This window comes from Erithacus rubecula (assembly GCF_903797595.1).
Source record: "Erithacus rubecula genome assembly, chromosome: 3".
In the NCBI taxonomy this organism is placed as follows: domain Eukaryota; kingdom Metazoa; phylum Chordata; class Aves; order Passeriformes; family Muscicapidae; genus Erithacus; species Erithacus rubecula.
Window position 1 is genome coordinate 84,096,813 of NC_136689.1, and position 21,203 is coordinate 84,118,015.

Here is a 21,203-nt window from a genome sequence, read left to right on the forward strand (position 1 = left end):
TTGCTATACAGATTTTGCCAGTTTGAGCTTTTTAACCCAAACAGTGTTATTGAGAAGAGGAGAGCAAAATGTTTTTAAAGCACTCCTTCTGAATGTGGGATATAGGTTTGGCTGGGAGAGGGGAAGTACAGTCTGAGCTCAGTTTCCATAGTGACTTCAAGAAATCACAGCACAGACAAAAACTTGCTCAGAATGATTCTAGTTGTGCCTCGCAGCAAGGTTTTGTGCTTTCCACATTAGTGGCACTCTGAAATCAGTCATGCCTGCAGAGATAAGCCTTTATCATGTTAAGATCTAGGGCATTCTGCTTCTATTAAAACACCTAATTTGAAATATTCATTTGACTTTTTCTGGTTGTAAATTCTGGTTTTGGCTTCTTTTTCCATTTTGTTACAGACCAAGGAAAAAAAAGTCTCAGCCTGGGTGGCAAAATTCTTCTGATTTCTCTATTCCTTGTAGAATGGGACCTTGGGAAAGGTCACACCATAATGATAAAGCCATAGGAAGCCAGCTATGCTAGAATTAAATTAGAATTCATGCTCATCTTCTCTGGAACAACCTGACAGCTTCTCTTCTCCTTCATTAGCAGAAGGAGGCTGAGAGGGGAATGTAAGTGTGCAATAGTATGATTTAAACAGCAAATCTGAAGAGGAGGGAATGCAATAACCACAAGTAATCATTACCAAATGTGACTTTATGGAAAATACCAGCATAGTCATTTTACTTTCATGCATTTCCCCTAAGGAAAGCAATATAAAAATTAGATGTTCAAAGATTTCACAGTCACAGGAAACAAAATGCCTCTTGGAGTAGTCACTCTGAACAAGCATCACATGACAGCAAAAGTATTCTGGCATTAGCTTTTAATTTTTACTGTCTGCACCTAAGGAAAACCTGGAAAAATAACAGCAGGTTTCCTTCTGTCTAACTCACTTACTTAAGAACCCAAGACACACAGCACAGATATCTAAGGAGCAGAACCACAGATCTATCTAATGAGAGCTCATCCGTAAGGAAAAGGGCACATTTCTAGATTATATTTTATTGTGAATGTTGGGAATCTCTGATCCATTTCAGTGTATGGTAAGTTGTTTTCTGGGGATACAGAAGGTTGCTTTTAAATAGAGAGAAATGAGTGTGCACACAGCTCTTAGCATAAAATGGTGAAGCCAAATGAAGAATATATCCTGAAGAAATACTTGGGAGTCTATTAAGAAGGCAAACCACCGAGGCTCTTCACAACCTTCTCCTTGTTGTCTTTAGGGAACTCAGATGACTCAGATGACTAGTGGCAAATACCTCTGAAGGCCATATAGTCAAGTCTCACAGCTGGAATACATAGGCTTACTACAAAGCCATGGGAGTTTGACCCTAAACTTGCTAAGTGCTGCACAAAAGGCCAACAGCTCTCTGCCCAACATATGGGCCACAGGAGCTTCTCATTTTGGGAAGAATAAAATTAAATTTTAAAATGTGATCTGCTACAAGGCTTTTGAGGAAACCGGGCATCTGATGTGAAAATCAGAACTAAAAGGCAGCCCTTGTATGTCCTCCTGTTGCATATGTCCACTGAGAGGGCAGATTTGTAATTGTGAAAGGAATAGGATGAGCTATTATCAGTGTATTCCCAACTGTCACTGCTTTTCAACACCAGTGATCTAAGGCTAACCAAAGGGATGTTTTCATACACTTCACCAGGGGTGTTTTCATACACTTTTCAGGTAAGAGAATGGATCATTTCCCATTGGAAGGATGACTACATCTTTCAGAAATGTCATGGATGAAGTGAATTGAAACTTCTACTGTAAAAGCTGAATAGTTCTGTTGTGCTCTCTCTCTCTACACACATATATATACACATGCTACATATATATTCTACATATATTTTTATATCATATGTATATACGTTGCTTTGTTATTGGATAGCTGCAGTTGCTTCGGCCTCACAGTTCTTGACAACTGACAGGATCATTCTCTGTATTTTACAGGCGAGCTAAGGAATCTCCCTAGTCTGTGACAGGACTGAGAACTGAACTCTGCACATAAAAATATATTTTTCTTGTTGAGGAAAAACCCAGAACACTAATTATTCTAATGCTTAGTGAAGAACAAGTGTTCCACTGATGCAATTTTGATAAATCTATCTCTGCCACAAATCACATTAAGATTCAGATCCAGGCCTGGACAATTCATGTTCTCTCTATAATTGTCAGGGTGAAAGCAGTCTCAGGCATTTTAGCAGCAGAGGACCTGAGGTAACACTTTCCTCCAGGAAGTACATCTTGGCTGGCCTACAGTCACACTGTGATCCACTCACTGATACTGCTCTGAGCTCAATAATCATGTTCAAATCATGGCAACACTGCTGGAAAACAATTCACAGAGCCAACAGCATAGATCCTGCAAACATCTTGGCTGAAGCTAAGAGCTACATGCATATTTGGGGAGAAATATGTGGGCATGCCTTTCTTGGTAGGAAAGCCTCTGGTCTTTTCCTAGGTATGAAATGCCAAGAAGTTGACAGAAAAGTTACAAGGCTAGTACCCTCTGAAGTCAAAGAAGAGAGACAGAGCATCATTTGGACGTGAGGGCAGACACTGATAAAATGGAAAAAATTTTAAAAGGGTAGCAGCACCAGGATATCAAGAGAAGCCACCCCTCAAAGTAACAGATCTAGTACCATAATAGATATGGATAGAATACTAATAATAATAGATAATAATAATAGATATGAATAGATATGAATAGAATACTAATAGATTTAGTACCATTACTAAATGTCTCAGCTCTTTGGATCAAAAAAACTACAGCCTTGATGTCTTTCAAAGCTTTATTCACCTAAAAGGCATGGGACAATTTGCTAGGAAAACAGATCCTTGGTAATAGTGAGGACACAGGATGGTAGTAGGGACACCTTACTAAGTGGTGACTAAGGAGTGCACTGTACATCCACAGAGGATCCCCTTGATCCTGGATGCTGGAGTGCAGATACCTAGTCCAGAAACTGCCCTGTGGTCCATTTCCCATCCCATGACCAGGCACAGCTGCTCAGCAGAGCACAAATGTAAGAGCAACTAGCACAGGGCTGACCTACAGCACTGCTGTTGACCTTGTTTCAAGGATAAAACAAGACCAGGGCTGACTGTGGGATGCTGATGCTTGGCACAGCACCTGGCTTATACAAACCATGGGTTTTTTGTTTTTAAACTAACTGCATTTCTTTCAGCACAGGAATAAAATTCATTTCACTTCTTTTTGACACTTACTGTCAACATAGGTTCAGTCCTTTGTGTGTTGGTTTTCACATAGTTCAAGGAAATGCTTGCAATTGTTTATTTTAAAAAGAGAAGATTTCCCCCCCCATCAGGCATTGTATTTTTTACAGCTTATTTATTCAAGATGTTAACGATGGGTGAGATTTAAGCTGACAATGTCTCCTTAAGTTAAGGCTAGTTAATTCCACAGTCTAATAAATTTCAACGTTCCTATAAATACATGAACTTCTCCTTCACGCCAGGCCTAGCTTGACTTTGACAGTCTTTGAGAGAAGGTTATCAGGTCCTTTTATAAATCTGATACAAGAATGGAGAGTGATCCAAAAGCTAGAATGCACCTTGAAGGGCATCGCACTAGTATGATGAAAGGGAGCTGCTTTCCACCTAGCATTGGTATGACTGTCTCCTTCTCTCTTGCCAATACATTGACAGTAATACTAGTAAAAATATCATTCTTTAAATGAAGGTAGTTCTGCTGGTACACAGGAAAACAGTGCTAAAAGAATGAATTAAAAAGTCCTTAAAGAGCAAATGAAAATATGACAGATTAGGCACACCAAATACTAAGATACAGCTACTGTTTAAATGTTCCTGAAGAGGAGGGAATACCTTTTTGTTGCTTTAATGTTAACAGACTCTCTTAGTTTTTGCCATCATCACTAGGAACTACTGCATTCATCCTTCATCCATGGACCCCTCATGGAGGAAGAATCTTGGAAAGATAGGTCATGCAAGGCCAGCATCAGCAACATAAACAGCCCAAGCAGCTTGTCTCCCCACTCTGTTCTCCATCCACCTGGTACACTTCAAGCCTCAGGTAAGAGCAAAGAGGGGCCTGAATTGGTTAGAGGGCAGATTGCCTTTCTTCACACCCAGTCACACACAGCTACAAACTACTAATGCTTGTTTACTTCTTGCCAGGTAGACACTGAGATGCTACCCATGGTTATTTGGGCATAAACTGTGCAGGTGACAGTGCCCTTTGGCTGAGTCCTAATGTTTTTGTGTTCAAATCTGTCATTTCAGTCTAAATCTTATGTGCAGCTGCCCAGATCATAATGAATGAATTATTTTAACTTTCCAAAAATAAGTGTTCACATCCTTTAAAAACATCTAAGCTATTTGCACTGCCAAGGTCTTTCCCTGTCGCCTTGACATCTCTTCCTGCATTGGGATGTAAAATGAAAATCTCTGCTCCTTAGGAAAAACTGGAAGAGCTAAAATGCAAGGAGAGGAAGGAGAGTTGCTCCTTGCTGCTTTAAAGGAGCATCCCCCAAGTGTCTGTAATTTGTCCTCATGTCTGTCCTTGCTCTTTGCTTCCAGTCCCCTCTGGCTTTAGCCAAGCTCAGCTGGAGAGCTTCCAGTCATTTACAGGAATGAAAAGTTTAAAAATAAAATAGGGGCTTTGATCAAGAAAGAAGTTCAGCTAGGAAGGAAAAAGGGAAACACAAGCACTGACAACTCAGGTGAAAACCAAGGCGAAAGCAGGTTCATTATGAGCTGACAGACGTTTCTGTGTCTGCTTGCAAAGCCAAAACCTTCCCTGCTGCTCTTTCTTCTTCAAAACACTCTGCATTAACAATGAAAATAATGTTCTGTTTTCACCTCTGGCTTTCCCCCCATCTGCCAGCATTCTTTGCTTTTTCAATTGCAAAAAGTTATTTGGCAGAAGATGCCAACTGTACTGACCTCTGTGCCTGTGCACACACGTGTATCCACACATGCACCCACAATTATCTGTTCTTGGATTCCTCTTTATTCGTGGCCAATTCTCCCTCCTTCTCCTTTATTTATTTATGTCTTAACTTGAAAAGTTCATATCAGCTGCTGTTAATGGAGAGATCTCTTCACTACTTTTCTGCTATAAAGAGGGCAATAAAGTTGACATGGAAAATACCAGGCTCCTCCCAAATTTTTCATTATAGACACAACCTAGCACATTTTGTATTATATCACCCAGTACTCTCCCCAGATTCTAAATGTCCAAAGCAACCTCCACACACACCTTGCTTTCTTTAGTAAAAAAGATTGAAAAAACCTGCTCCATACATGCAGTCTACATTGTTTGGGACCTCCAAAAACATCACTGCTAAAGGGTGTGCCCTAAAATGCAGACAGGGTAAAGAGCAGGGCAATTCTGGAGAGTGCATTTCCAATAGTTGGAATGTAACAGTATAACTGATGCATTTGTGACACTGGGGAGCCAGCTGGCTGCTGTCACAAAAATGGTAAATGTCTGCAGAACAGGTCTGATGGAGAAACCTTTGGGCAGCAGGTAACAGCACTCTGGTCAGTACATATTAACAACAAAATAGAACCAGGTTATTGCAACCCTAATATTCCTAGTTTCTTAGCTTAAACCAAAAATCTGCAAATGAACTCTGGATGCTCTGTCTTAAGCCTTTACCCCCTTTTTCTTTTTTTTAAGACAACAAAATAAAGTAACTGTCACACTAATTAAAAGCACAAGTGAACCAGAGGAAGATTATCCTCAAAGTCATAAAACTACAAGGCTTATTTGACTAATTCTTTTGTATATTACATTTTCAGATCGTGTTTTGATATTCAAAGGAAAAAAGCACACATAATTCAAAATGAATACTCTCTGCCCTTCACAGTTCCAGTGCTGAGGTACTGAAAAAAATGGCCTTTCTTCTAACTCAAGTACATGTTTTGACCTGTGATTAATTTTTTGCCTCACTTTTTTACTTTATCATGAGAAGACTAATCTACAAGAAAGAAAAATTACAGTAAAAATGTAATTTAAAGTTACTGCATGTGCTAGAAACCCAGGTATTTTTTAGTAAAATCACATTTCCATTTTGACAATCACCTTTATACCCCAAAGTGATTTTTTTTTTCTTTTATTATATATGTGAATTAAGTCAATAAAAATTGCATGTGTCTGCTCTGTACTATGTATTTTGGAAAAGATGTTAAATATTGTACAGGTATAATCTATGCATACAGTTCAATATTTATTATTTTTAAATTACTGCATGCATACATATGGATGAAGAGACATGTTACGTGCACAGAATTCTGTGTTTTAAAATCAGAAATGACAGCTAGATGATTTACTACAATATGCCATACAATATAAGCCTGTGAAGCCTGCTTCAACCCAGACATTTATGTTTTGCTACAGAATATCTTGCAACAAGGCAACACCTTCTTTGTTGAAGACTTCAAGGGCTTGTTGGTTTATCCCAACAGTTAACCACTCTCCCTGTTAAAATCACATCCATTGTCCCCCAAACTCAACTGTTGCTCCTTCAAGTAGGTTTTGTCTGGCTTTAACTCCAGAGATTGCTTCTTGTTATGCTTCTTTCTGCAAGTAAAAGGGCTTTTTAAGAACTCAGCATTTTCTTCTCATAAAAGTACTTGTAAAATTCACTCACCTAGTCACCCTTCTGTGCCATGAAGCAAAACAAATAGAGTTCTGTAAGTTCTTCACTGGAAGATGCATCTTACAGTTTCCCAGTCATGCTTTGCAGCCACTTTTTCAATGTCGTTCTCAAAGTGTATGCAGGAGATCCAAGCATGCCATAACAATCTTCCAAGTATGAAGCCATTATCATTCTCCACAAGTCAATAAACTCCCACTTTTTTTAAAATTAACAAAACTGAGGCAGTGAAAAGGACTGGCTCAGCTCTTTGAAGAGCAAGTATTAGAATCAGGATAAAAATACAAGAATAATTTGGTCACAGACCTGATCATCATGTCTTATATATGACTAAAACTCTTGCTTCTACTACAGCAGCTCCTAAGTTATGTGCTGCAGTGACTCTTTCCAGTGTGTTTAAAAAGAGCCAGTGTCAGATTCTGGGGAAGGAGATGCTGGGGAGCAGTGCCATGGAAAGGGACCTGGGGGGCCTGGTCAATGGCAAGTTGGCCATGAGCCAGCAGTGCCCTGGCAGCCAGGAGGGCCAGCCCTGTCCTGGGGGCATCAGGCACAGCATCACAGCCAGGCAAGGGAGGGGATTGTCCTGATCTGCTCTGAGCTGGGGCAGCCTCACCTCCAGTGCTGGGGACAGCTCTGGGTGACACAATATAAAAAAAAAAAAAAAAAAGATATTAAACTATTAGAGAGCATCCAAAGGAGGGCAACAAGAGTGATGAAAGGTCTGGCTGGGAAGCCTTATGGGAGTGACTGAGGTAATTCCATATGTTTAGCCTGGAGGAGATTGAGGTGAGACCTCATTGTGGTCTTTAACATCCTCACAAGTGGAAGTGGAGGGGCAGGAACCAACCTCTTCACCCTTGAGACCAGGGACAGGACTATAGGAAATGGCATGAAGCCAAGTCAAGAGAGGTTTGGGTTGAATATCAGAAAAAGGGTTTTCACCCAGAGGGGATGGTCCTGTGCAAGTCTAAGAGTTGTTAATCTTTGTGGGTCCCTTCCAGCTCAAGATATTCTGATTTCATGGGCTGAAATATGGGCAGTAGTAGAGAAATCACAAGAATCACTAGAAAACTAGAAAGTGAATTACTTTCTCTCCTCCTTGCTAAGTTGCTCAACAGAAAAGTGAGAGACTAGGTACTTGGCTGAAGTTCAGGAGCAGCTAAGACAAGTGGTTAATAACCGGAGCTCATTCCAGCCTCCAGCAGGTGCCAGACCCTAACCTTCTGCTTTGTGTGCCCAGCTGAGATCCTCAGCACTTCCAGCTCCCCAAAGCAGCACAAGACTCACCAACCTGTCTCATTCATCTTCATGCCTAGACCCCACCAGTTTCAGTTATCTTTATCTCATCAAGATACAACCTCAAAATACAGTAAGGACAGGTCAGGTTTGCACAGAGTACAGAGGAAGGTTTCCTAATTAAAAAAAATAATCTGAACTTAAAATTCAGATATCAAAAAAATACAAATTGAAGGATGAAACTGTGAAAGGGAAAACTCTAGCCTAACTAATTATCTATTATAGATAAAAGTGAAGTAGTCATGAAAAGTCTCACAGACTGTCATCAGACTCAACTTGGTTGTGCTCAGTTAAGGCTAAGGTTTCAAGAAACTGCATACATATAGACAGTAGTTTGTAACCCTGGTTACTGCCTGCATGTGACCATCCAAGACCTGGGGACATGCTCATTCTTTTTCTATTCAGACTGGATGATTCCACAGGAGACTGGAGAGCTGCTGGAGGAAGCTGTCCCCCAGCTGAGGGACAGCACCCAGTACCTGCACAGAGCCAAGGAGAATGGCAGGAGGGCCCTGAGGCAGGAATAGCCAGCACCCACCCACAGCACTGCTGCTCTCCAGCTATCAAAGAAATGCTCACACTGAACAGAAATTACTTGGCAGCTCTGTATGTGTGTTCCAGTTATAATCTATTTATTCCTCAACAGTCCTAATACAAGGGTTTGTTCAACATTTGGTTAGATTTTAAAAGAAAACCACAGCTTGGCCAAGTTTTCATCCCATATCTAACAAAACAAGAATGTACATAATATTCTCACTACCTTTCTGCTACAGGCACTCACAGCCTGCATTTGTAGTTGTGGTTGTAGTCCAGAAATTGCTCCTACAGTTTAACAACCATCTAACTCCACGGAGAGCTGATATTCAATTTTGTTTCAGCCCACCCTGTCAGATTCTTTACCCATAGCTAGAGTAATTGCTGTTCCAGATTGAGAATGAATTCTATCTTCCCAAGATGTCTACTCTACCCTTTTCTCCCCAGCCCCCACATCTCTCTGGCACACAGACAACATAGTTGAACTCTGCAATACAAAAAAGTTTATGAAATGGGCTCTAGGGCTTGTTTTGTAGGAGTGGATCTAAAGGGTGGAGTAAAAGACATTTAGAAAATTGTTAGCTTCCACTTCCTTTTAAAAGTCACAGGGCCATAACAAATAATCTTGAGACCTCACAACTTACAACCCAGTGGTAGGACCTGTGCTCCAGAACAATGATACACATCTTTGTAAGGCAGGACAAGCCATGGGAAATCAACTTTCTGCCAAAGGATATGTAATAAATATATTTTTACAGGGTTTCAGAGAAGGAAGTAAAGCACAAAGAAGAAAGCATCAATGCAACATGCTGTTCAGCTCTGAGAAGCAGAGGGCAACCAGTTAAAAATACGTCTCCACAATAGTGATGTGCTGGAGTGCCTCACTCTCAGCTGAAAGAACACCATTTGAGAGCTCACCCTGAGAGTTCTGCCCTCATCAGTCCTTGTTTATAGGGTCTGCAGTCACAATGCTTAATGGAAGACAATAACACTTTTCAGAAATGTTTGAAATTGTTTCCCAAATACCTCCGCCAGTCTAGGGAGGCTGCCACGTGCTGCTGCCAGTGTCCACTGCAGACCTGTATAAAAGCCCCTGGCACCTCTGCTCATGGCACCTACACAAATGGGATAGTGGGGCTGGTATCTCCCTCTGCAAGGCTGCCCAACACGTTTTCCCAATCAGAGAAGTGACATGCTGCCCAAAGACGCTTCAGGCATACTGGAGACTGAAATGATACTCCAACCTAATGACTTCTGCTGTATTACTTTCAAAACAAATAGGCCACACCTAGAGACCTGTATCTGCTGCAAGTCTGTGTGTAAGCACTGCTCCAGACACCTCCCTACACCCTGCCAGAAAGGGAAGCTACTGTTTGAGGTACAGCAGTTAGTACACGTTGAAGAGATCAGACCCTACATAAACCATGGAGATTAAACTCATTACTCTTTTTAAGAAAATTCCTTAAACACCCACCTCTCACATGCTTAGGCATGCTTGCACATTTATGTATGACAGTCGCTTTTTCTAGTTAACCTTCTTCCACAGCACTATCAAAAGGACATCTCTTTCCAGCACTACATCCACACTGTTAAATAAAAAGGGACAAGTGGTGTGTGAGAGAATTATCATTAGTGCAAGCAGGGTATCATCTTCTGATTTTTAGACCATTTCACACACTAATCTGCACAATAGCTGGCAGACAAATCAATCCAGGAGTGCTGCTTGAGGGCTTTCAGTTGGATAGAAAGGTCCTCAAGAGTTTTGAAGGTCTCCCCCAGCAGCACCAGAGAAGTACTGATGAGATCTGAGCAGCCAGAACCAAAAAAGAAAGGCCATAAGAGGATACAGGAGTCAAAAAATACATCAGCTAGTAAAGAAATGCTCTGGTGTTGCAGGCTCACCTTACTTGCAAAATCCCTCCAGGCAGTTTAAAAAAAAAACAAACAGAGCCACCTGACCTATGTCAAGTGCTGTCTTTTCCATAAGATCAACAAAAGACAGTTCACAGCACTGCACACATATTCATCTTTCTTTCCATAAAGTTAGATTTAATAGGAGAGAAATTTAAAAAAAAAAAAAAAAACCCCCCAAAACAACAAAAACAGCAAACAAACGAACGGAAAAAAAAACCAAAAACAAACAAACAAACACACAAACAAAAAAACACAACAACAACAACATGAAAAAAAAAACCCAAACTGTAGATTGTAAAGGAAATTTCTAAGGGCTGACACATTTTAACCAAACTTACTTCTATGGTCCTTAACCATAAGTTAGACTGGGCCATCCCAGCAATGAGCATTATTTAGCCTGAAATATTTCTGTAAAACAGGAATAAGGCAGTGGGTTTGCATTTAGTTTTTAATCTGTCAATTAAGCTGCAAGGTGGCTGTGAAAACTGAGAAGTTACATTTTGAGTTACAGGTACAAATTGCTTAAACATGTCACAACACTTCTAGTGCATTCATAAGTGCTCTCAGGTAGACATTATTTAGAGATGAAGCTCATTTTCCCTTCAACCAAAAGCAAAAAAGTGGGAAAAACTAGTGTGTCTTCATGGATAATTGGTGAGGGGTTATCTAAGGGTGGTTGTAGTTGAACTGCAAAAGCTTAGACTTGAATTTCCACATGATAATTGAGAAAGTAAACAATATTGATTGTAGCTCAGTATCTTCTTTCCATCGAAAGCCAGAGAGAAGCAAGATTTGAAACATTCTAACCAAATCAATTTCATGTAATTACCCTTGAAACACGACTTTACCATCATCATTCTGTCATGATAGTGGGAAAATAAGACTGTCAGCCCAAGGCATATTATAGAAAAAGGTAGTCATGCAATACAGATATTTTCATCACCTCTAGTTACAGCACTCATGCAGGCAATTACCAGCCACATTATCTCATCAACCCCCCCAGTCCTCACCAGAAGTGTCACAAATAATTTTAGAAACAGCACAAAAATATCTACAGAGAGCATTTCTAAAATTTGATGCCTCACCTGCCAAGTTTGCCAAGCCTCAGAAATACATACATTTCCACACACCTTAAAATACATACAATAAGTCAGTAATCTGTGTCCCTTATTCTGACCTTGGGAGGAAGCCAGCAGTGCCACAAAGCATTATTTTAAGGGCAATTAAGTCTTACATACATGTGTGCAAGCAACTTTCTTGTGGAGCAAGTATTTTTGTCTTTTTCTTTTTTCCTGAGGAAAAACCCCAGAAAATTTAAGCCTTCTCAGAGAAAGTTGAAACAAAGTCTTCCCTGATCATGCCAACTTTCTTGTCCAAATAAAATGGTACCCTTATCTAAATCAAGTGTGAGGAAATAAATAAACAGCTTTTGAGTTACCCACCGTGTAAGAAGATATATGAGTGATCTTTGCAAAGGTGAAATTAAGATGAATTTACTAAGTGCTCCTGAAAACTTTTGATAATGATCCTCACAGAAGCTTTATTTGGCAAACTCAGTCAGTCAAACCTCCTCTCATTAGCTAAAAAAATAAGGAGACTAACATAAACAAGTAGCACTGAACTTGAGCCATATCATAGCAAAGCACAACAGAGTGGTTGCAGGCACAAGAAGTTCATGTAGTTATTAATGCATTAAAATGCATTTTTTGGTAACATTAATGTTTTCTAGTTGTTAAACACTGTAAAAAGTTTTTGGGAAAAAAATACCCCATGTTAAATAAAAGAACTGAGCCCCAAAATGACAGAAAAACTTGGGGTTTTTATACATTTATAGTTAATAGAGCACTAACAAAAAACATGCATTCTTCTCCAAGTTAGCACACATGTAATCATATGGCAATATTCAAGAGTTGACTGAGACAGCAGTGGTAGGTCAATAAGAACATTTCAGTAAGAACCATGGAAAAATTCCAGCAGCTGAGCCCAAAAGCCACCTGGGATGTTGGGCTGGATAAATGCACAGTTGGATAAATGCAGTATCAGAAACGGTGATGTGAGCAAGGAAAGGGCTGTCACAAAACTTGTTTGGAGGGTTTGTCACAGTGAGCTAACCCTCACTAGGAAAATGAGGTAAACATGAGGGTAAATGGTAAAGGTGAACAAGTGCTGTTTATAACCTTTACAGGCTTGATGAATTAGAGCAGGTCCATACCAATACCAGGAATGATGCTTACATTGGGAGATGCTGGTGTCGTGTTCAACAGGAAATAAGAATGTGTTGTGAGAAAAACATTAGGATTCTAACAAACATTCAAGGCAAAACAAACAAAGCAAGAGAAAAGCAAGTCACTCTAATCTGCACTCCCAAGAGCTGCCACCAAGTCAGGTAAATTATAAATTATACTGTGTAACTTGCAGAGGAAACAGCAGTTATTAAAAAAAAAATTAAAAACCCAAACCAAACCAAAAAACACCCAGACAACTAGAGTACCCTAAAGTTGCTATCAAAAGGGACATGCCTGGAGAATCAGGTGACAACCCAGGATTGAAAATAGAGCACCCTAAGTCTCTAAAAGGCCTCAAAAAAAAAAAAAAAAAAAAAAAAAAAAAAAAAAAAAAAAAAAAAAAAAAAGCAGCAGCCTGATCTTTTGACTTTGTAACCAAAGAGAAGAAAGGAAAACCTAAATGTTTCATGAAAAAGAATACAAGCCATGTACAGACTGGCTGTAATATGATGATTAAGTTTAAAAATCCTCTCTATAATATCTGATTTTATTAATTTCAATGCTGTTCATAAATTCTCATTATTATAATTTCTAAGCATACTTTCAAAAGTTTCTTTTCTTGTTTTTCAGTTGATGTATAAAAAAACCAAACACTGTGACAACAATCACAAGAATGAGTAACAATGCCTGCCATAGGAGTGGATGAAGTGTAATTGCTTGAGCTGTATCTTCCCTTATTGACTTTTTACTTTTACCTTCTATCTGTTACATTCTACTTCCATGACTACCTCTATTTCTGTCAACTCTATTACAGGGCTTTTGTACATACCAGATATTTTTTTATTATAAGGTCACAAAATCAATCTGCTTGCGTGACCTCAAAGAACAGATTCACAAACCCTCTAAGGTTTCACTCATCCCAAGCTACTGCTGCCTTTGAAAAGGTGTATAAAATGTCATCTCAAAGCATTCCTCAAGGCATCCAAGTCCTGTGTAAAAAGTAAAAATTGAGGCACTGTCCACTCGCGATTGTGGATACAATCCTGCAGTCAAGGACTAATCCGAACTCACAAGACCTTTTCTTCTCCCTCTCCTGTCAGCATCCTTTGTGTATTCCAAGTTGGATTGAATACTTGTTAATGAATCCACAATACCTTCTCTCCCCTCTTTTTCCCAGCATCAACAAAGCTGCATCCAGTCCTCTGTGCTTACTGAAATGCATTTCAATAGAGGAATTGCAAAAGGCAAGTTCTTTTTATCAAGGTACTTTCTAGCAATGGTCAGTTATGCTGTAGACAAAGATATGAGACAGCTGCCTCCCTAATAAGATTGGCATATACCTCTACCCAGACTGTTCATGCTTAACTCCTATTTGAAGGTTGACATTTATTCTTTCCCTCCCTCTTCAAAACACATCAAAGGTAACTGATTTGAAACACATGATCAGTCTCCCTCTTTTCTCTACCCTGCTCCTGAAATATTCAGGAACCTGAAAGTTGAAAGATTCACCATACTGAAACTTGCTGTATATAGAATCTGGTTTTCACTTTACTCAAAAAGCATCTGCATGTCACCTATATATCTTTAAAAAATGAAACATTCTATTCTGAAGGATATAAACTATCCCACAAACTTTGCCTCTGTTCTTCAGTTCTACAGGTAACTCAAAAACTGTCTGGAATTACATAATTTACCTCTTTTTCATTTTTCCACCTCTAAATTATTTATTTGCGTCTTGCCCTGTTTCTGTTTTCTCCTTCCCAGTCTTCACAGGAATCTTCCTTCAGGAATCTCCTCACACTACTCTGCATTCACATTTTCCTTGCACCTCTCAGTCACAATTCCCCGGGGTGTTCCCGACTGTGCTGTTGGGCATTGCTCCCACCGAGCTCCACTTTCCTCAGATCCCACACACTCAGACTCTTTCAAGTCACCCTGATCTGAACAGGGGCCCTCACAGCAGCTGGTACATCAGTAGCTTTGGAATGCAAAGCAAAGGGGTGGAATTAAAGAAAAGAACCATGTTCAGGGACCTGAGTGTCAGCAGATGAGCACTGGAAGGGGGTGAACTAAAGGAATGCTTCCAGAGTAGCTCCATCTCTGCCTTCAGTGACACCATCCTCACCCTCCCAAATGGATCATTGCCTTGCTCAGCAGCACAGAGAAGACTGCACAGGCCTCAGGGGCAGTGCTCATCTTGCATCTGAAAAATGCCAAGCAGGTCTGGGCTGCAGTAGAAGGTGAGACGGGACCGAAAGAAGATGGTTTTTTATTTAGCACTAATTTAAATATCCTAAGATCAAACTAAACCACAGGCCCAAATAAACATGCATGATAACTTGAGAAGTCACTCTTTTTCATAAAAAAAGGGTCACTGGTCCCTTGTCTTCCTCTCCCTTTGCTAGAATCCCTCTCCTCAGCACCAATTCCAAACATCCTTGCTACCCCAGTACCCTGGCACAAATGCAGCATGCAATGAACCTGATCCTAATGGGGCTGCTGAACAAGTCTAAACTTGAGCCAAGGTCTGTCCACAACCATTCCTGACTTTTGCAACACACCAGCAGAGCAGTAGCAGACTGGACTTTCAGACTGGAAGGTGTGGGGGTGCTGGCAGAGCCTGGCACTGAGCTCCTGTCTGGGCAGGTTACTGTCCTGCAGAGCAGCCCCACTGGCAGAGGCTGAGCCCTTCTGAAGAGCCTTGGCAGCCTGAGCTCACCATACAGGGGCCAACACGCCCTGCTGGCTCTGCCAGGTGAGCTCAGGGAGCTCACACACCTGCAGCAGCAGCTCCTCTGTGACAAGGACAGTCACCCTGAGAGCAGCAGTGCTTCCAGACTCCAGGGGAGGCTGCTGGTGTGGCAGCACAAAAAATCAGAAACACAGCTGATCACAGAGATGGCTGTTTGGCTAAATATTCTCTTTCTTCACATCCACTGCCATGCAAAATCACTTCCCCTTGCCTTAAGCTCTTTTATCAAGTGTTTCCCTAAGGAAATATTTCTTATTATCCAAATCAATATCCACTGAAGTGGATTTAAGAACCTTAAAGGCCTGGGAGCCTGCTATTAACATCAACTTAGATAGCTATTCTGTTAAACACAGACTTTCAGTGATGATTCACTTGCTAGAGTCTATGTGCCACAGGCAGTGAATTGTTTTAGCACCAGAATATTCTGTACCAGCTTCTAGAAGGCATCACTGGATTGTCACTGCTTGTGGCAGTGATTGTGTTATTAGAAACTAAAATATTTTCCTGAAAACACTAGGTTTCTTCTTCCTATCCTATATCATCACCCTGAAACTCCTTATCTACTTGTGAGATGTTGCCATGAGCAAATCATGTTCACTGCCTGTTGGATGATCATGAAGCATTCAGAATAGAAAATTTTAAAAAAAGTCACAAATGCTTTACATAAGGTAAATATCACATTTCTTCACATTTCAAATGAAGAAATACCTCATTGTTTTATGAAAATGTGCAGCTATTTTCTTGGGAAGCTTCTGTTCACCTCAGTAACTATATTTCTGCCTGAATTTTCTCAAAAAGCAACAAAATACTCAACATGACCAATACCTACCTCCTGAATGGCTTTGCATCACGTGCATACTCTTCCAACCCATCCATGCATCCTTTCTCACTGCTGAGAAAGCCTGGTCACAGAGGGCTTAAGCTCCTGGAAGGAAAACTCCTGGCTGCCCCTGATTGCTCACAGTTGCAGGTGCTCAGCATTTCCCAGAGCTGAGATCTTAAGGCTGTCAGCTGGAATTGATTCCAAGGAAAATATTATCAAAATCAAATCTTATTTCCACCTTCATATATACCTCCTCCTTCACAATGTATAGAAAATCAAGGCTGTAAGACAGTAATTAACTTCATTTATTTGTTCTGAGAAACTAAGTGGTCTGTCAAGCTGAACATATTTCAATTGATGGACTCCTATCTAGTTTTAATCTTTTAAAACTTGCTAAATTTTTCTTAAATGGTAGGTGAATTACTTACTTCAATCTTTATACAAATTCCTGCCTGACAAGTACATATATAGAAGAAACAAGTTTCAAAATGAAGGAGTCTGGTAATCCATTCTACATGAAAATTCCAGATGTGGAATGTGTCCACTGTTTGTCCCAGATGTTGATGCAACAGTCTCTAGCTTGGTTAAAATTTGCAGAATTTCATGTCCCTATGTTTTATGGTAGAGCAGTTGATGGCATTTTTTGGGGGGGGGTTGGGGTTAAATATTCTTGTACATAACTGCTTATGTTACCTAAATCTCTCAAATCTATTTAATATTTCCATATTTAAATTTTACTGAATGTTTTAAAATCAAATATGAAATAATAATTGCACATTAGGGAAAATGCACCATCTTCTTTTACACTAAGAGAAAGAATGTCTTTAAAAAAGAAAATCTAGTGTATTTGCATGGCCTTTACTATACTTTGCACTTGCATAGAAAACAACTCTGAAGAAAGTTTAACTCTTCATGAAAGTCATATTTAACAGTATTTTTTCTTCCACACCAACTTGCAAAAAACACATTCAATCTATTCACAAAATTGTGACATGGAATGTTTTCAGATTATTTTTTTCTTGCTTTTGTGTTGTTGTGGGGTTTTTTTTACTACAGTACTGCTTTTGCACCATTTTTCAGACTGAAGAGCCTTATGGTTGACATTTCATCAGGCAGCATGTGACTCTGTTATTTCCACAATAGCAAACTGCATTCTTATGCTCTAAAAATCTCAGCTCTTCATGACACTGATTCAGAGGGATGGTTAAAAATAACCAGTGGGAGGCACTAGCTGTGTTCACTGAAACAGAAAAATTTGCAGATGTTTGATAAACACACAGATGTAATTATCACTTCAGATTTTTCAGCTAAAGCTAAATAAATTATTTGCAGCACAAGTACATACAACAACTATTATATTTCTTGGGCACAGCCCTCCAGCTGCTTGCTCATCCAATGCAAAAATTGCTTTCATCATTATCTTGGATTAACATAATTCATATTTATAAAATGTTTTTGCATTTATTTCACTGCACAGAATGCCAAAAAAAATCATCTGATAACTGTTGTACATATATCTCTTGCAGTAGGAAAGGCAAGAGGAAACCAAGACAAACCATCATGTAATTCAATTGGATCCCCCTTTCTCTTGCACCCCCTTACAGAAGGACAGGCTGAATTCCATCTTTTCTGAAGCACTGTTGAGGCCTCAAGATTATCATACACAAGGGATGCATGTTATCAGCTCCAAGGCAGATCTCACAGAGCATGCCACACAGTTTCTAGATAACATCTAGACTTCATGGGCTGCACTGAATACAGTATTTAAAGAAGTCAGGCTTTTGAAACTTTTATACTTTTAAAATATAACTATTACAAAGTAAATACGGTGGTTTCTTAATTTTTTCCAGTTAAAACAGAAATTCAAACATCGAGTTTTAAGCACAAAACATTTCTATTTCTGTGCTTTACTATGCATGAAAAAAATATTTTTTCCCCTGTCTTTTCCTGAGATGACACCTTAGGACTTGAACATGCAGCTAAGTTACCTGGGTCCTATGAGCACTAAAATCAGCTGATGGACATGCTCCAGTACCAGGGAAAAGACCAAGGCAAGGCAACTCAGCTGGAACACATTCTATTAAATCCACTTCCCTTGCATTTCCCTGGGCTAGGAGCACAAGCAGAGACAAGCAGAGTTGTAGCTCAGTCCTGAGCCTGAATGTTGGCATTGACAGGACCACAATCAGAGAGCTCCACGTTAAAACTGGAGTGAGAGACTAAGGAGAATGGCAAATATCTCTGTCCCTGCACCCTCCACCTAAAACCCCATCATCAACTGCAGCTAGAGCCTTTTTCTGCAGCCTGAATAATGGTTAGAGACAAAAGCAGAGATCTGTAGCCTGTGTCTGCAGCAAAGGCCTCAGACCCACCTGCAGAACTTCCCCCTGCTGCAAAGATCAAGCCAGGATTCTGCTCAGGACTGGGAAAAGCAGTGGCTGAAGAGCACTGTTGTCTCAAGGGGATCTTTCTTCAAGGATACCCATAAACACACAGTCAGTGTTGTCTTTTTTATTTCCTTTTCATAAATCCAACCAAATCACATTTAGACATGGACAATCATGCTCTGAGTTATTTGTACTCTCTGGGTTCCTCACTTGTCTTCCTCAGGATGCAGCTAAGTTCTCCAAAGGTAGCCAGGTACTCAAAATGAGACTTTCCTCTACCATTTAAAAAATGCCTACATTTGTGTGCCTGCTCTCCTTTCTTTTGGCCAAGGACAGATGGTATAAAACAAAGGAGTAAAAGTTACAGCAATACCTGAAAATCCAGTGAAAATTTCAACAGCAAAGTACCTTTTCCTTGACAGACTTCAGAATGAAACTGGCAGCAATGTCATTTTCTATGAAAAAATGTATACTTGAGGTAGAAATGTTCAGCTGTCAAGGGAATATTTATGAAAAGTTGCCTAAGAGTTGCCTAAATAGCTGCCAGCTCTGTTATGTATGTAAAACCCATAGTTTAGATTTTTAAAATATTTCAAGACAAGAAATAAAAAATTATTCAAATGCATGCCAGCATTATCTGCTAAATACTAAAGCTTTTCAGTGACCTTTGCTTTCAGATGTTAACTATGCATCAGACAACACAGCCTTCCAAGTTCCTGCTAAGACAAAGCCAATCAACAGGCACTTTCCTCAAGGAAAAATAGCCTTACTGTACAACAGTGTAAATCTCTTGACAATACTGCACAAAAAAATCAGAAGTAATCCACTGGAAGTAGCAGTTTCTCCAGAGCTGTTGGCTTAAGAGTTAGCCAGTAATTGCAGCTGATACTAAGCTGTTCCCAGGATGAAACTATTTGCTGACTCTGGTGATCATGGGATTATTATTTTTTATCAAGTGTCAATGAGATAAAACTGTAATATATGCAAATACCACACATCTCTCCCTAGGTATTTACAGTATATATTAGAAAGATAATACAATTTATCACACCACAGTGAGTAATTAGATAAATTCCCTGAAAATCAGGATCTCTTCCCTGGAAGTCATTGTTTTGAGGATGCATTTGCAAACCACAAGGTTTGCAAACCACACGTCTCCTGAACCAAAGGAACTACCTTTATTTACTGAGATCATCACTGAGTGCCTGTTTTACAAAAGCATTTGGATTATAGAAGTCTATTGAGTATACAGTAGACTTGGAAATTTCTAACTATTACAACAAAGACTACATTCCAGTCCATTTTCTTTTCCAAATAATCTGTTTCTAAGATTGGGATAGGATCACTAGCAATGTCTTTACAAAAACCACTCCTATTTACAAAGTTCAAAGCCTATTTGTTAATTTGCTGATCTAATATCTTTTCTCTTTCAAGGATGCAGTAATGACTTTGCATGCTAAACACAAACCTTAAGAGAATTCTTTTGACATCACTTGTATCTGTTTTTATTTACTGAAGTCTGTGCCTTTTCTCAAATACTCATTTCTATAACCAAACATAATGCACTCTTTCCTATCAACCATTGCACTCATCATCTGCTGTGCCTACAAATTTACTTAAAAGTAACACACATGTAATTATTCATATCTAACTTCTAATTACTGTTTTTAACTGTTTGCCTAAATGTTTATTTAAGCTGCTGTTTCAGGCTGGTCTGAAAAGGAAGGTAGTCTTGAACGAATTTGTGGGTTCACAATAGGTAGGTGCTAGTTCTTACTGCTCACCACGTTCCAGACCAGCATATTTTAACTCTTTCTTAACTTTTCCACACAGTATGAATGAAATTTATCATGGGGGAATAAAGGAAGCACAGAAGCTTGAAACTTTTCTTACAGAGACATGACAATTCCCAGCAAATATTTGAGATACCTGGTAAGGAATATTCCAGTGAAATTTATGGATTCAATGCAAATATTGCCTAGTATTCACCTTGGAAAAACTAATTTGAAACTTGGTCAATGACACATGGAAGAAACTCTAAATTCAATTTTCAGGAAAACCACATTTTAAGTTTGCCTTTTTAGGTGGGGAATGCTTACATTTTTATTTTGTTCTATTTTCCTATAGTTTCACTTCCTGTTTTAATTACAACTTCATTTTGAACATCAAAATTCTCTGCAAGGTAATAAATTTTCTAAAGAACTGCAGCTCCTAGAAATAACATGATCATCAGCACACCTGCAGACAGCAATATCAAAACCTTCTAAACTTAAAGATCTTTAGAAATTTCTATAATGTAAGCTGCCAAGTAGTTCTTAATTTTTAACTCTGCAGTCTCACCCCAGTCTAGGATGGTTTACTCCTCCATGAAAATGGCCTATAGGACACAGCCTATGCTATGATGCCTTCAGTTTTTGGCAAAATGCTTTTCTTTTGACAAGCAGTGTCTGCATTTCACAAAGTTCTAACACAATCAGGAATCTACTGAGCAGAAATTCTGGAAAAGGCAAGTTAAATGGACAAGTCCTACAGAATTCAGAATCATACCCTTGGTTTTTTTCCCTTCCATTCTCTTCCAACACAGCCAGCC

General features: G+C 39.5%; 1 long non-coding RNA gene across 1 annotated transcript in view; it reads right to left on the bottom strand.

Moving 5' to 3' along the window:
* The window catches only part of LOC306799355, a 140,300-nt gene extending 124,003 nt beyond the window's left edge, over positions 1-16,297 (bottom strand). The window contains exon 1 of the long non-coding RNA XR_013773587.1: positions 16,233-16,297. This is a non-coding gene — a long non-coding RNA (uncharacterized lncRNA). The remainder of the gene's footprint in view (positions 1-16,232) is intronic.
* Positions 16,298-21,203: the final 4,906 nt, after the last annotated feature.